The 13,279-nt window shown below is 40.8% G+C and overlaps 1 protein-coding gene across 1 annotated transcript in view; it reads left to right on the forward strand.

The window, feature by feature from the left end:
- The window catches only part of ATXN1 (ataxin 1), a 280,012-nt gene that overhangs the window by 24,865 nt on the left and 241,868 nt on the right, over window positions 1-13,279 (forward strand). The gene's annotated exons all lie outside the window — the stretch shown is intronic.

Genomic DNA, 13,279 nt, shown 5'->3' on the forward strand with positions numbered 1-13,279 from the left:
CTGCAGTTTACTGAGTTTTACTTAAAGTTCTTATAATTAATAAAAATTTTAATTTCGGAAAGAGTTGGACTCCATTGATGGGCCATATCACGAGGAGGATTGATAAAAATAGACTCAGCTAGGGAAGAACTCCTTCTCTTGTTAAGGCAACACTTGGTACTACTACACCAAGTGTTGGATGGACAGGGACTTCCTGAGGAGTCTGCAAAATCTGGTGTGAAGAGCTAAGCTTCTCTGGCAGAGATCCATGACAAATTGCCAAAGATGAGAAGAGGTCTACTCAGGTATTTTCAAGCTCTGGAGTCCAGGCAATTGAGTACATGTCTCTCACTTCCAAAATGAACTGCTGAAGAGGAAAAATGTTCTTCCGATATCTGTGACAAACTGGGCACATTCTGGCATCCCCCTCTTTGCTTTTCTGCTTCATCTCTTGTTGACTGTGAATGCCACAGGCCTTAGAAGTTCACTTGAAGGTTTTCCATTGTGCTTCCACCACTGTCACCTGTACATCTTGAAAAGCTGAGTGTTTTTTCAAGATTTCCTTAAATGCTGTATTGTAAACCAGAGAATGATATGCTTTTTTTCATAATCTAGAAACTGGGTCTTAATTCCACACTGTAAGTCAAACAAGTAGAATGGTAACAGCAGGTGAGGAGGTGCCCTAACACACCCATCAGATGCAGAAACCAGAATATTTCAGAATTGGAAGTTGCTTTTTAATAGATTCATGAGACAGTATTAATGACGGATGTTATTGCAATTATTAAATACACATTCAATAATAATGGAAAATGAGCATAAAAGGGGTCTCATGTGAACTCAAGAGCCAATGTTGTTATAAGAGTGAGAAATAAAGGGAGAAGCAATAAGTACTAAGAACCCGTAATAACTCAAGCAACTGAGTTGTGCGTTTCTGGATGCGTTGGAGATTTTCCACGGATATTTCCTATGGAAAGAATTTATGAATCAAAGCATAAGAGTTGTCCAGGGAAGATTGGTCCCACATGGATACTGTTGCTGTTTTAACTCATCCAAATCTTCAAAACTATTCACTATGAACAGATTGTATTCATAAGTACAGGAAGCATTTGCATTTAGCATAGCTAAATTAGCTGAAGCAGAAATGAACACACTCCATGTAATGTTTAACCAGAAAATGGAACAGTTGTATGGTCAGAGTGAGACATTTGGAGGGGGAAGAGAGAGCAAGCCAAATTTTGCTCCTGGTTGGGGTTATCATAGGAGTGCAGCAAAATTGTTCATAGCAAAACATGGCTGGATTAATTTCCTTCTACTTGCATTAGCATTCTTGTCAGAAAGGAGAGGCACTTAGGCCGAAAGGAGAGCTGAAAGCCTCCATTTTTAGCATCATGGAAAATGGCTAAGACTACTCTGAAGGGACTATCTAGTATATATTTGAGGAAGGAGATACACCATTTTTTGTATTTTATTTTAAATAATGCTGCCCAGATATCAGTACATTTCCCTTCTCTTTTTCCTCTTCAAAAACTCCAAAGCAATACCATTCCTAGGACAACTTTTGACTCAAGAGTTTACAAACCACCTCAACTCTTTTAGAAGTAAGTAGGGTTAGAAAGGTTTGTGGATACCTTTGCATTCTCAGACACAGTTAGCAATTCACATGACTGAAACTTCAGATTTAAAAAAAAAAAGGACCTGGAGTTTTCTTTTAATTATCTTTCCTGGAATAAACATTTTGCAAGCAGCTTACCTGTATTAGAAAGGTTGTACATATTTAAGTTTATTAGATAACACACCTACACTTGCAACAAGATTAAGGATGGGCAGAAATGTTACCAAAGTTTCATAAAGCTTATGCAAATACTTTTCATCTAGAAATATCCTGAGTGCTAGGATCTCTATTGCTTCCCAGCTGGACAGATTCAGTGAAACGGATCATATTTACTACCAAATCTTTGGAAACGCAAATATACCTCAGCTTAGAATTTTAGGAGTTAAACTAAGCTTGTTTCATTTGCTTGAAACAGTATTCCCATCATTACAAAGTTTACTGTTTGTTGTCAAGTGATGCAGGGAATTACAGAGAATTGCAGTGAAAGGTTCAAGTCTTCTGGGGTAGAAGCAGATGCAGCTGATGTTGTCTAGCTCTGGTGGGTGTATCAGTTACATTTTTAATACACCATTTGTCCAACACTGGGTAATTTCACTTAAGACTGAATATGCCACACTTTTTTATGGCCAGGTTATCATGAACCCTCTGGAGCTATATGGATCCATGCACATGCTAATGTCACATTAAGAGGAGTCAGGGAGTCTATCCTGGTTCCTCCCTTCCTACAATCCCTATTGCACTTTGATTTTCATGCTCACCATGTGAGCTAGAAGAGAGTGGCAGTGCCCCATGTCCCTTGATCTGGAAAAGAAGGTGATTTGGACTGAAAGGAGCACTGCAGAGTGTGCTCCCCAGTCTCCACCACCTCATGTTCACTGTGGCTTTTCACAGTGAGGTTCTTGCATGCTGATGCAGCGTCATGGAGTGTTTTCTGCTGTTGCAACATGTTCTCTAAGACACGGGATATCATCTACTTCCTCTGGTTTCTCACTCCAGCATCTCTCCAAGAGGAAAAAGTGAAAACCTGATATGGCAGTATTCAGTTATTCTTACTACACAAGGTACAAGCAAAACATCTAGCGTTAATAATGGATGTTTTAAAACCATAAACTCGTTGTCCATATTCTTTCATGGTTGGGGAAGAAAGTTGATCTTTCCTGAAAATATTGAAGCAGATGGGAGCAGCGTGAATGCCAGAAAAACCCTGAAAATTCTACTAACATGAAACAGTTTTGGACAGTTCAGGACATCTGGAGTGAATATGGGAGAGGGAAATGAAAAATTTCTTCAATGTACTTAAAGGCTGAAATAGAATTACAGTGGCACAGACATTCAGAAACTGAATGAAATACACACATGGATATGGCAAAAGGCTTAAAAGGAAGTCAGCCTGCTAGAAGCAGAACTATTTTTAGTCTCCTAATGAAGAAAGCAGCTGTATTTGAGAAAGTCAGTCACTCACTGCTTGGAAAATCAGCTGGAACTCTTTCTGGGTCCTGGTGTTCTGGTTGTGAGAGGAAAATCTTATGTGTAAGCTCTTTCAGCCCTGGAGAACCTTAAATGGCAGTCATCTTAGCTTTTGAAGCACAGTTGGGAGCTTCTTGGGAACGGATTCACAGACTTCTGTCGGAGCCCATGGTCACTCTGTGGTGTCCAACCATTCTTGGAATGAGCATTTCTTCAGGAGACAGCAAGGATCTGACAAAGTGCTTTGAGATGTGCATTGAATATAACATTGAGTTCTGCCTTTTTTTTTTTGTTTTTTTTTTTTGTTTTTTTTTTTGTTTTTTTTTGTTTTTTTTTTGTTCTGTCTGTGCTGTGCAGTTTGTTATACAATGTTTGTTTCCATTCTTAATTTCCTCAAAGCTTGGATGGGTGCAGTAGGCTGTCCAGTTCATTGTAAAAGCCCTGATTTCTTGTCTGTGTAGTGCTTGTGTTAGGTATGGGAATGGAAAAGAGCTACTTTATTTTGCTGCTCTAGTGAAACTTGAATTGTGAAAAATTGTGTCACTGATCTTAATGTACCATCTTCTTTGTATAGAATAAGCCCTTTTGTAAGGTTTCTTTAATATAAAAGAGAGAGATGTCTTTTTCTGTCATATTGCTGAGTTAAACAATCAAAGTGAGTTATATGTGTCCTGGCTGTGACAGGAATGGACAAGAGTTTTCACCATGTCAAAACCATCAAATGTGCTTGCTGGAAGTAAAAGAGACAGCTTGATTTTTCCACTGGCTTGAGGAACCATTTCTGAACTAGTTAAAGTAGATGCATGATAAAAGAATGAATTGAGAGAAAAGGGATTTTAGCTTCAAGCCAGTGTTGGGGAAGCCTGACCATAGCCATCTATCTGAAATGGCTTGGCATTTTTCAATGAAAGGATGAGATTAGTGAGGAGGGCAGTTGGTTTGAGAACCTGCTCCTGCAAGTGGTCAATCAATTTCAGTCAATGGTCACCTGCCCAAACCATCAGGAATTTAACAAGATCTTAAAGGTGGTAGAAAGGCAGGATATGGAAGAGGAAATGCTGTGGAGAGGAAGATGCAACATGGACTTCATGGGTATCCCTCCCCCTGGGCAGGCTTGCCAGGCTTCTTCAGTCACTTCCAGCTCCCAACCTTGCATTTGGTTTCTTTAGAAATATGTTTTTTCTTGTCTGTCACGTGCTTTAATACATGAAGTGTCTTACACGGTGGGGAACCATCTTGCATGTAGGTATGTGAATCCTCAGAAATTGGAAGGAGGGGAGGTGGTTGTGTGTACCTGATCTTCTTTTATGGTAAGACTATAGTCTGGGGAAGAAATTGATGCTCTCGGCCTCTTCCGATTTGCTTGTCACCTGCCAAGTGTTTGCAGAAGACTATCCCTCTTCGATTTCCTGGCACAATTTCTTGTCCCTAAATCTGCCTCTGCTTGAACAATACAGTTTTAGAAAATAACCTCGAAGTATTGAAAAGTGGGAAGATCATTGACTGGATAGCATTAAGGGGCAATTACGTGGCTATTTATTCTAGCATCAATCAGGCAGCTTGGGGACAGTGACCAGCAGCTAGAGAGGGAGCAGGAGCCTCCTCACCCAGCTCAAGGGCAGTCAGTGCCACAGGTCTGACCACAGCCTTGCTTTCTGACACAAATACCTGAAGTTCTTAGATGGTTTCAGCAGAGCCTGTTTTGCATAAACCATTTCTATTTTCCCATTACTCATATGTTCCTTTGTTAATAACATAATGTAAATAATTCTGTGCTGGATTTGGCATTCATTTAAACAGGTGTTACACTAAAGCAGTCGTAATTGGTTTCGGTGTTCCCAGCCTTCTCTCCGGCTGCAGTTTCCAAAGGAATTTACTTGTTTTTGCTTTTGAAGGTTCATTATTACCATAATTCACTCATCAGTCTGCTGCTTTTCATGTTAATTCACTTTTATAACCTCGTAGGAGGCAAGTTGAAATGTTTTAGGCTGCATCCTAAGGTTATTCTGAGTGGCTAGTGTTTTAAATGGTAGGGATGGGCATTGGCAAGAAGAGATTTGGGATATTTACAGTCTTCAGGAATCTGTGTAAAAGTAAAAAAATGCTTATCCTGATTCTGTATAAATACCACATCCAAAGCACACCTGTCTTCTGCCATGTGGACCAGCTAATTGGTTTTTGATCTATTTTTACTGTTCTTAGCTGAAAGGCGATTTTTTTTTTGTTAAATTCCACAGAAAGCTCTAGAGCTGTTTTAGGGGTTTGTTGCTGTGAAAAATAGCCGTGGTTCTGCTTTTTTAAAAAGCATTCTCAAGGAATAATTACAATGATTGAGAATGCTCCTTAAAAAAATCTCAGAAGCATGTACATTTTTCATAGCTACACGTCTCTAAAATGTCTTTGTGGGTTTCTTCACATATTCAGGAAACTTTTAAAAATAAAAAGGAGCAAATCTATCTCTGAGCTTGGCAACAGCTGAAGTTTATATTTCACAAGTATCTGAAAATGGGTTCCTCCCCATTTGCAGACACAGATGCCAAAGTTTTAAACTGACAGTGCAAAGTTTATATTGCAAGCTTTGTAAAGGCGCAAAGCAGCATTTTTCTGCTCTGTGCCAGTCCTGCAGTTATGCATGGCTGGGATGAGGCCTTGTTGGACAGTGATTATTGTTACTGTTTATGAATTCCTAGCCTTGCGGTCGTGCGGAGCAGCAAGTCAGCATTGTTGAATTGGGAACTGTAGACATGAAAACAGCAAAAAGGTTGCCCCTGCTGCTAAACTTTTGGCAGTATTTTGTATTCCATTCTTGTCTGTATTAAAACACAGAATGTAGTGAATGGGCCAAACCCTGAAATCCTTATTTGGTTATTATGAAAAGGGAGAGAAAAGGCTGTGATTCATTAGGAGAGAGATGAATAAGAGACTGCAGAGAAGATCTGTGCAAGGTAGCTCAGAAACTTCGTTTCTCTTGTGTTACAACCCAGCAACACAAGGGTTTCTGAGCACAGCAAATGCCTCTATCAGAAGTAATGCTTTAAATAGTCCTCATGCTGAGGCAAACAGAGCAGTGATGTAAGGAGATGCTTGCTGCTTATGTGATATGTCTAAGCATGTGTGTGCAGGGTCAGTTGGAAAAGCTGGGTAAATTCATGCCCCTGCAAAGGTAAAAAATCATTGCATGGGATGCTCCTGAAACCACCTATTTCAAAAGATTGTTTCAGAGATTTTTGTGATTTTTTTTGTTTTGTTTTGTTTTGTTTTTTGTTACTGGGAGCACAAAATACCTGGGGTCACCTATTATTTCACACAAAAGGGGTACAGGAGAGGGAACAAAACTTGTTCCAGCAGCAGAGCAGTTACTGAGTGGCAAGTCATTAATCCCACTTCAATATATTGCTGGGAGCAGCAGGAGTTACAGATGTTTCATTGCATCATCACAGTATAGCCTCTGATGATGGTGGTTTGGGTTGTTGTAATCCCACAGAAATTACACTTTGGCTTCAGTGCTTTGGCTTGCCTGAGCATGACTGATTGTTATCTACTCTTTAAGATTAGCTGAAAGTGCTTAGCTAAATGCTCTGAATTTTGTTACAGAAGAGGATGAATTTGGGGGCCAGGACTGTGAGAATGTTGCACAAAAAAAAGGCTGCTGTGTTTACTCCCTTGTTCTCCCCAGCATAAATGGAAAAATGAGAGCAGTGCAGAGCTCAGCCTGTCTGCTTGGTATACATTCAGCTACTCAGCTCCTGGCACAGGCCACTACAACCATAGTAGTCTGCATTTCAGCAAAGGCCAGAGAGTGTTGTAAATAATATTGGGATGCAAATTTTTGTTCCCTTCTCCCTGCTTTTTAAGTCGGATGCTGAATGAGTTGCATGTGCAAGTTTGTGAGGGGGGTGGTTCAGCTGCTCTACCTCACACTCCCCAGCCCTCCCTGATCTTGTGTCCCAGAGAATCTCACAGATAATTTTAGTAAAAGGCTCTTCTGGGTGCCCTTTGGCTCATCTGTTTACAAAGTCACAAAGTCTCTTCTCATTATTTTTCAGGGATCAGAGGGGACAAAAGTTTAAATATTAGCTCAGTTATTTAAACCCTGTGGCAATGCCAGTCTGCTTGGCACATAGTGTTGAATCTAGTGATAAGATATTCAGCTTACTGATGACCCTCGCAGCGTTGTAAGAAATACACTGATTAATTCTCTGCGAGGGATAGGAGGGACAAAGCGTCTTCTATATTTTATGAAATTGCTAGTCAAAAATCTGCCAAAAACCTGGGCTAAGACATCTATGCTGTTGCCCTCCAAACCCTGATTTCCCAGAGTCTTCTAGAGTATTCCTAGATAAGCAATACTGCAGATGAATAACAAAATTAAAAAAGAGTTCCCCAGGAAAAGCTTTGTGCCTGAAAATATTTTCTGGTATATAATTACATTTTTGTCCACTAGATGGCTTTTCTCCCCCTGCTGCGACTTGATAGAGCAATTTGAATTAACCAAATGTAATCTATCTAAAATGATACTATGTAGAGCTGAAATCAGATATTTATTGCACTTCAGTCAAAATTTGCTATTTACACAGAGCACGCAGGGCATATATATCCTGTGATGTAAATTTTCCTATGCGGAACAAATCTTCTATACATTGGCACAGAGAAAAAATGCAAGTTAAGATGTTTTACCAAAATGTTTGCCAACAATGTTTGCTTATTATATGAAATTATCAAAGACCATGGGGTGCATTCTGTGGTTAAGTCTCTAGCAGTGACACTGAAAAAACAATGTAAAATCTTCCAGACCTTGTTTTGGTTTGATTGAGAGTTTTTAGGAATCAGAGACAGAGGAGTTCCTCCCCTTACCCACCCAGTTTGTAGTATAATATTAATTAAGGATGTTTGGAAGCAAATTTAGGTTCTGCAATCATTATAATTAAGTAGGACAGATGGACAAAACTCTGCATTATGTGGCTTAAGCCAAATCAAATGGCTTGCCAAAAAAAATTGTGCTATTTACATTGAGAAAAGTCTCAGTTTTAGTGATTGTGAGAGTCTCTCTGACTACTGATGAGATATTAGCAGAGATATGCCTTTCCTGTTGGCTTTACCACATGGTTAAGAAGGGCACCCTGAATTAATAAAATATATAGTATTCAGGTTATGATAACAAAAATATATTAACACATCCCAATAAGTATTTTATTATTATAGTATTTACTCTCTTGAAAAACAAAACATGGTAAAATTAAAAGTCATCACTAGGCTGATGTTCACCATTTTACTGAAGAAAATAAAAGAGAATTGGTAGAATTTTATATTAAAAAAATGTTCTTGAGAAACATAACAAAGAGTCTGATGTGAGTAAACATACTAGAGGAAGAGAGTGAACCAGCTCTTGGGATTTGACGGATTTCTGCAAAGAAGTTACTGCAGGAGCCTGCTTGGAGATGCCGTTCCTCCTTTATGGCTAGTGAGTATTTGTTCAGTAGGAAACTCTCATTTTTAGCTGTTGAACCAGAGCAGCTCTTTTTTTCCTGTCAACTTCCTGATAGTCACGGGAGGAAAAAAGAAATAGTGTTCTCATTTCAGCATCCCTCGTCCTCCTCCTTGCTTCTCTGGAAGATGAAGCAAGCAAGCTATTTCTGTTACTCATCTTTTCCTTCAGCATCCTTCCTTCAGGAAGGATCTTTCAGGATCTTTCTCTCTTGTGAATCATTCCAGTGTCCATTCCTGTCCCCAGTTCTAGCTTTTTTAAGCTTCACCTTAGGGAGTTGTTGGGTTTTCCCTGTGCAGCATGGGACCCTGCTGGAGAATAGGCTGGGATCTTTGTAATCTCCATCATTAGGTGCTGGCTGGAAGCACTGGAATGGAGGAGCAGAACAACCACTAAAGTTATTCCTCTGTGATTCAGGAAGCCAATGTTGCTACAGGTTGCACTCAATGTAAGCTTGAAAAGGGAGTTTTTGCTGCTTTGAAGTTTGTTTTTCTTAACAAAAGCTTAGATTATGTGAGGATCCATGACTGGGACCAGTGTATGCACTTGCCAGGGAAATCTTGCAACTGCAAAGCATATGAGTGGATTTTTAAGCCCCATTTAACTAATACCAGAAGGATTAGTGTGCTATTTTGTTTGATGCCAACACAAGAAAAACGTCATGTGCTTTAAACTGAAGGGTTACATTTACTTGGGTGGTGCTAAGTTGAGGTGATGCCAGTCACTGTGTTAAAAGCCCTGGTATGCTCATGGCCCTGGGTCATGGAGATCTTCAGGCAGAGCCAGCCATTGTGCTACCTGGCATGAATGAATGGGGTGGAGGAGCAGCTCTTTTGGCTCTCCAGAGATCTGACATTGTGAGTGCAGGAAGTGTGGAGCACTTGCTAATCCAGTGGCTGTTTGGGGTAACACAAAATCTTAGATCTTTGAGCCTCTAAGCTACCTTCTACTTTCAGTTACAGCAGTATAAATCCATTGATTTCCTTAGCATTCCTACACCAGCCTTATTCCAGTGCTCCCAATAGCAGAGTTGAGGCAACTTAAGGGACGAGAAATGTGAACAGAACAAAATTGTACTCTGCAATTTCATTATGCACACTTGGCTTGATAGAGAATGTTCTTTTTGGCCACCAAGAATTGTGAGGCCACAGTGAACCCTCAGTTGCACTTCTGCAGGCCCATCAATGCTGACAAGGGAACCTTTCTCAAGCATGTCAGTATGTGCATGCTAATGAACATGCAGCAGTAACCATCCCAATTTTTAGCTCCACCCTATTCCAGTCTAGCTATCTGCTGATCATAGCCAGAAGAGACTTTGTGAAATCCTCCAAGTCTAACTAGGGTATTCCAGAAATCATATTCAAAACAGTTAAACAGAAGGAAAGCTTTATCTCAGTTTAAAAATTGTCTGTGAGGTGATGTGTGGGGTTCCTGTCCCTGCCACAGTGGGTATCTGCAACCCTGTGAAGCCACAGCTTTTGCCAAGTGCAAAGGTAATTGGGAAGAGCCAGGTCATGCTAATCTTCAAACTTACTGCAGCAACAGATCCAAGAGGCAATAAATAATAGCTTAGCACTCAGTCTTACCTGTGGTGATCTTAGGGAACTTGGCATAAGGAAGCAAAGGTTGATCGAAGTCACCTTTAATCCATCTTCAATCTTAGCATTGGCCAAAGATCTCCTTTAACCAGTGCCAGTTTATGGAGTTCTGCAGCGCTTGTTCCAAAAAAATCCTGAACTCAGTCACAGCAAGTGCTCAGCTGGTGGCAGGCAGGTCATGTATAAACCAGCTATGTTAGCTCACAGTTCTTCTGTGCCACTGTGCACCCCTGTAAAGACCATGCCGAGGTCCTTTCAACTTCTTCACTGGGCCTTTGATCTCTGCCAGCTTTGTGCATTTCACTCTCAAAGAAAAATAGTCTTTACCACCAAAGAAATCTGTAAAAGAGATGTTACTAACTCAAACACCTTCACTCTGTAAAGGAGATGTAGATTTGATTCCTTTTGTGCATCTGAAATGCCAAACCTGTGCTATGAAAGGTGAGAGAAAACGTAGAAAGCTAATAAAAAATAATTGGTGACACCAGAGCAAGAAGATGTGCGTGTCACAGATAGTAAATTTGGCTCTGCACTGAACATAAAAGCGTTTGCCAAAGTTTTTGCCTGTTTTTTCAATTTAGACTGGGGTTTACAATGTTGAAAGTAGCCATCCAGGTTTGAGCACAGGAGTTTGGCCTGGCCTCAGGATTGATTTTTCTCTGAGTAACCCCAGAGACCATCCCCCCTTGACATGAAGATTCCTAACACACAGGACTTGCTGTGGCTGCCCTGAAATATTGGATTAGCTTCGTCAGCACAGTATCACCTTGCTGTTGTATCTTTCCTTATAGCCCTGCTGAAACATTACAGCGTTTGTTGTCTGGGTTTGATGTGATCTGGTTTTGCTTACACCCTAACGATCAACCATGAAAAAAACTGAGTGACATATACTTGTTATGAATTAGTAAATGCTGTTAGTTAAGCTTTTGAATGTGTGTTTAATTTTCAGGTGGATGCATAATTACTCTGTGACCTGTTTAGCACTGGAGACTCATTCCTTTCAGACTGGAAAAAAAAGAGGTTACATCCAAGCTAAAATGAAAAACACAAAGGATTTTTTTTCTGTATAACTTTAAAAAGATTTCTGAACAAATCTGTTTTCAAAGAAGTTTGCTCTCAGTCCTAAGATGACAGCTGCCAGCAGCTGGCTGGGAAAAAGCAAAAGTTAGTCTGAAAAGTAATAAAACTCACATGACCCACAATTGTACAATACTGAGACCATTTGTAACAACAGCTATAGTTATTTGTCATTCTGGAAAAAATAGTGAAGTGTCTGGGGTTTTTCTTTGTTACAGTTTTTCTTAAAAGGGATTTTCTTTTCCAGTGGCAGCAGCAGAAGGAATTTTTGTTGGTTACTTTTTTTTTTCAAAGCTTAGTGATAACAAACAAGCAGTGCAGTTTTTGCAGGAAAGTATGCCGTGTTAGAGAATAAATTGTTCCCTTGATGATGTTCTGAGTGATAATACTTCTTGGATTTATGGATTTTTCTGTATATTTGCATAGAAAGACGTTACAGCACCCTTTTAGCTGATAACAGTAGCACATCGTGGCATGTGCCTGCATGTCTTACAACTCCCTGGACAAGCTATTGATTAGGTAGGTCACTTCCACTGGAGCAGACAGTCATTCTATGCACTCTTTCTTGGATGGGAGATAAGCCTTTTTGCTAGTCTTCAAGGTCCTGTCTCTCCTCTCTCTTTGCATAGAGTATGGCACCTTCAGAAATCTCTCACTCCTTTTTGTTTGAGATTTTTAGTCTGACATCACAGGGAAAGAAGGAAAGAAAGAGCACAGCTTTTTAAATGGAGGAAAGTCATTCCTCTTACTTGCCAGATTCAAAAAAAGCAATGCTTGTCCAGCTCTGCTGTTTCAGTGTTGATTTCAGTGCTAAAAATGATGCATGCCTGTTCTATTGGAGTGGATTTCTCCAGAGAGCATATTTTCATTCAGATTCATGTAACTATTGACCAAGAACGAGGTTAAATTGAGCCTGTTTAAAAATTAACCAGTTGAAAAAAAAAAAAAAAAAATTACATAACACCGTGGCACTCTTCAGGCAATCCTTTAGCTTTCTAACATCAAGTCATCTCTGATGGTGTGCAGGCTGCGTTTAAAGGCAAAGCTTTCTCAGCACTTCCTATGCCTGGGAAGTTCAGTGCTTTGCTTAAAACTGGTAATTCTCTGATGGTCTTTATATCATTATAGTGTGGAAACGAGTATGCACACTCATTTCTGCATTTATTTTCCCGGACACCATTTTTCAAAAATACACCTTTAAATGTGCCCGTTCTTAATTCCATGCCCCTAAAACAGCTGAAGCTGAAGCACGGGATACAGGAAAATGCAGGAAACTGTAAGTGCTTTAGGAATCTCTCTGTCAACACAACTACCTTCGAGGCTGTGTTTTGACTGTCAGAGCAGGGACAGGTGACGGAAGCACGTTAGGAAGCAATAATCCACAGGTCGTAGTAAATTTAAATCCCCTGGTTCAAAATCAGCTGCGATTCCTGCTGTCAGGAAAACAGAGCTCGGTAAAGGTTAGATATTTTCTCCTGCTGTATTTTCATTCAGGTTAATGTTTAAGCCGTGCTGGCGGCTGTGTCCAGGAGAACAGTGGGTGCTTGTAGAGCTGTAAATGGCGAGCGGCTGGGTGTGTGGGAGTCCGCCCGGCAGCTGTGCGAGCCCGGCGAGCACCTTGGCTGCAGCCGGCCCCGGCCCCAGCCCCGGCGAGCGCTCGGCTCCCCGCTCGCACCAGCTCGCTCATTGGTCGCAGCTATCGCCCTCCTCGCAGCCGCTGCTGCTGACAGGGTATCTCTCCTCGGCTGAGATTACTGCGTATGACCTACTTTGAAAATTGTGTGAACCAAGGTTCACAAATTATCTTGGAAGGGTGCCACGAGGTTGGTGTGCAAACATGCGCGGTCTGGGAGGCTTCTGGCGGAGCAGAACTGGCTGTCTCCGTGTCCTTCCAGATGCAGCCCGCGTTCCTTTGCCAGCCCCGGCTTCACAATCCATCTTTGTGCTCTTGAGTGCGGCATATTGATTTCCCAGGCAGGCCTGCTAGGTTAGAGAGCCTCTGGCCAATAAGTCCTCCATGCCTTTTTGCTCTCAAAACAGCTGAAGTAGTAATAAAGA

The sequence above is a fragment of the Oenanthe melanoleuca genome, chromosome 2 (genome assembly GCF_029582105.1).
Source record: "Oenanthe melanoleuca isolate GR-GAL-2019-014 chromosome 2, OMel1.0, whole genome shotgun sequence".
In the NCBI taxonomy this organism is placed as follows: Eukaryota; Metazoa; Chordata; class Aves; order Passeriformes; family Muscicapidae; genus Oenanthe; species Oenanthe melanoleuca.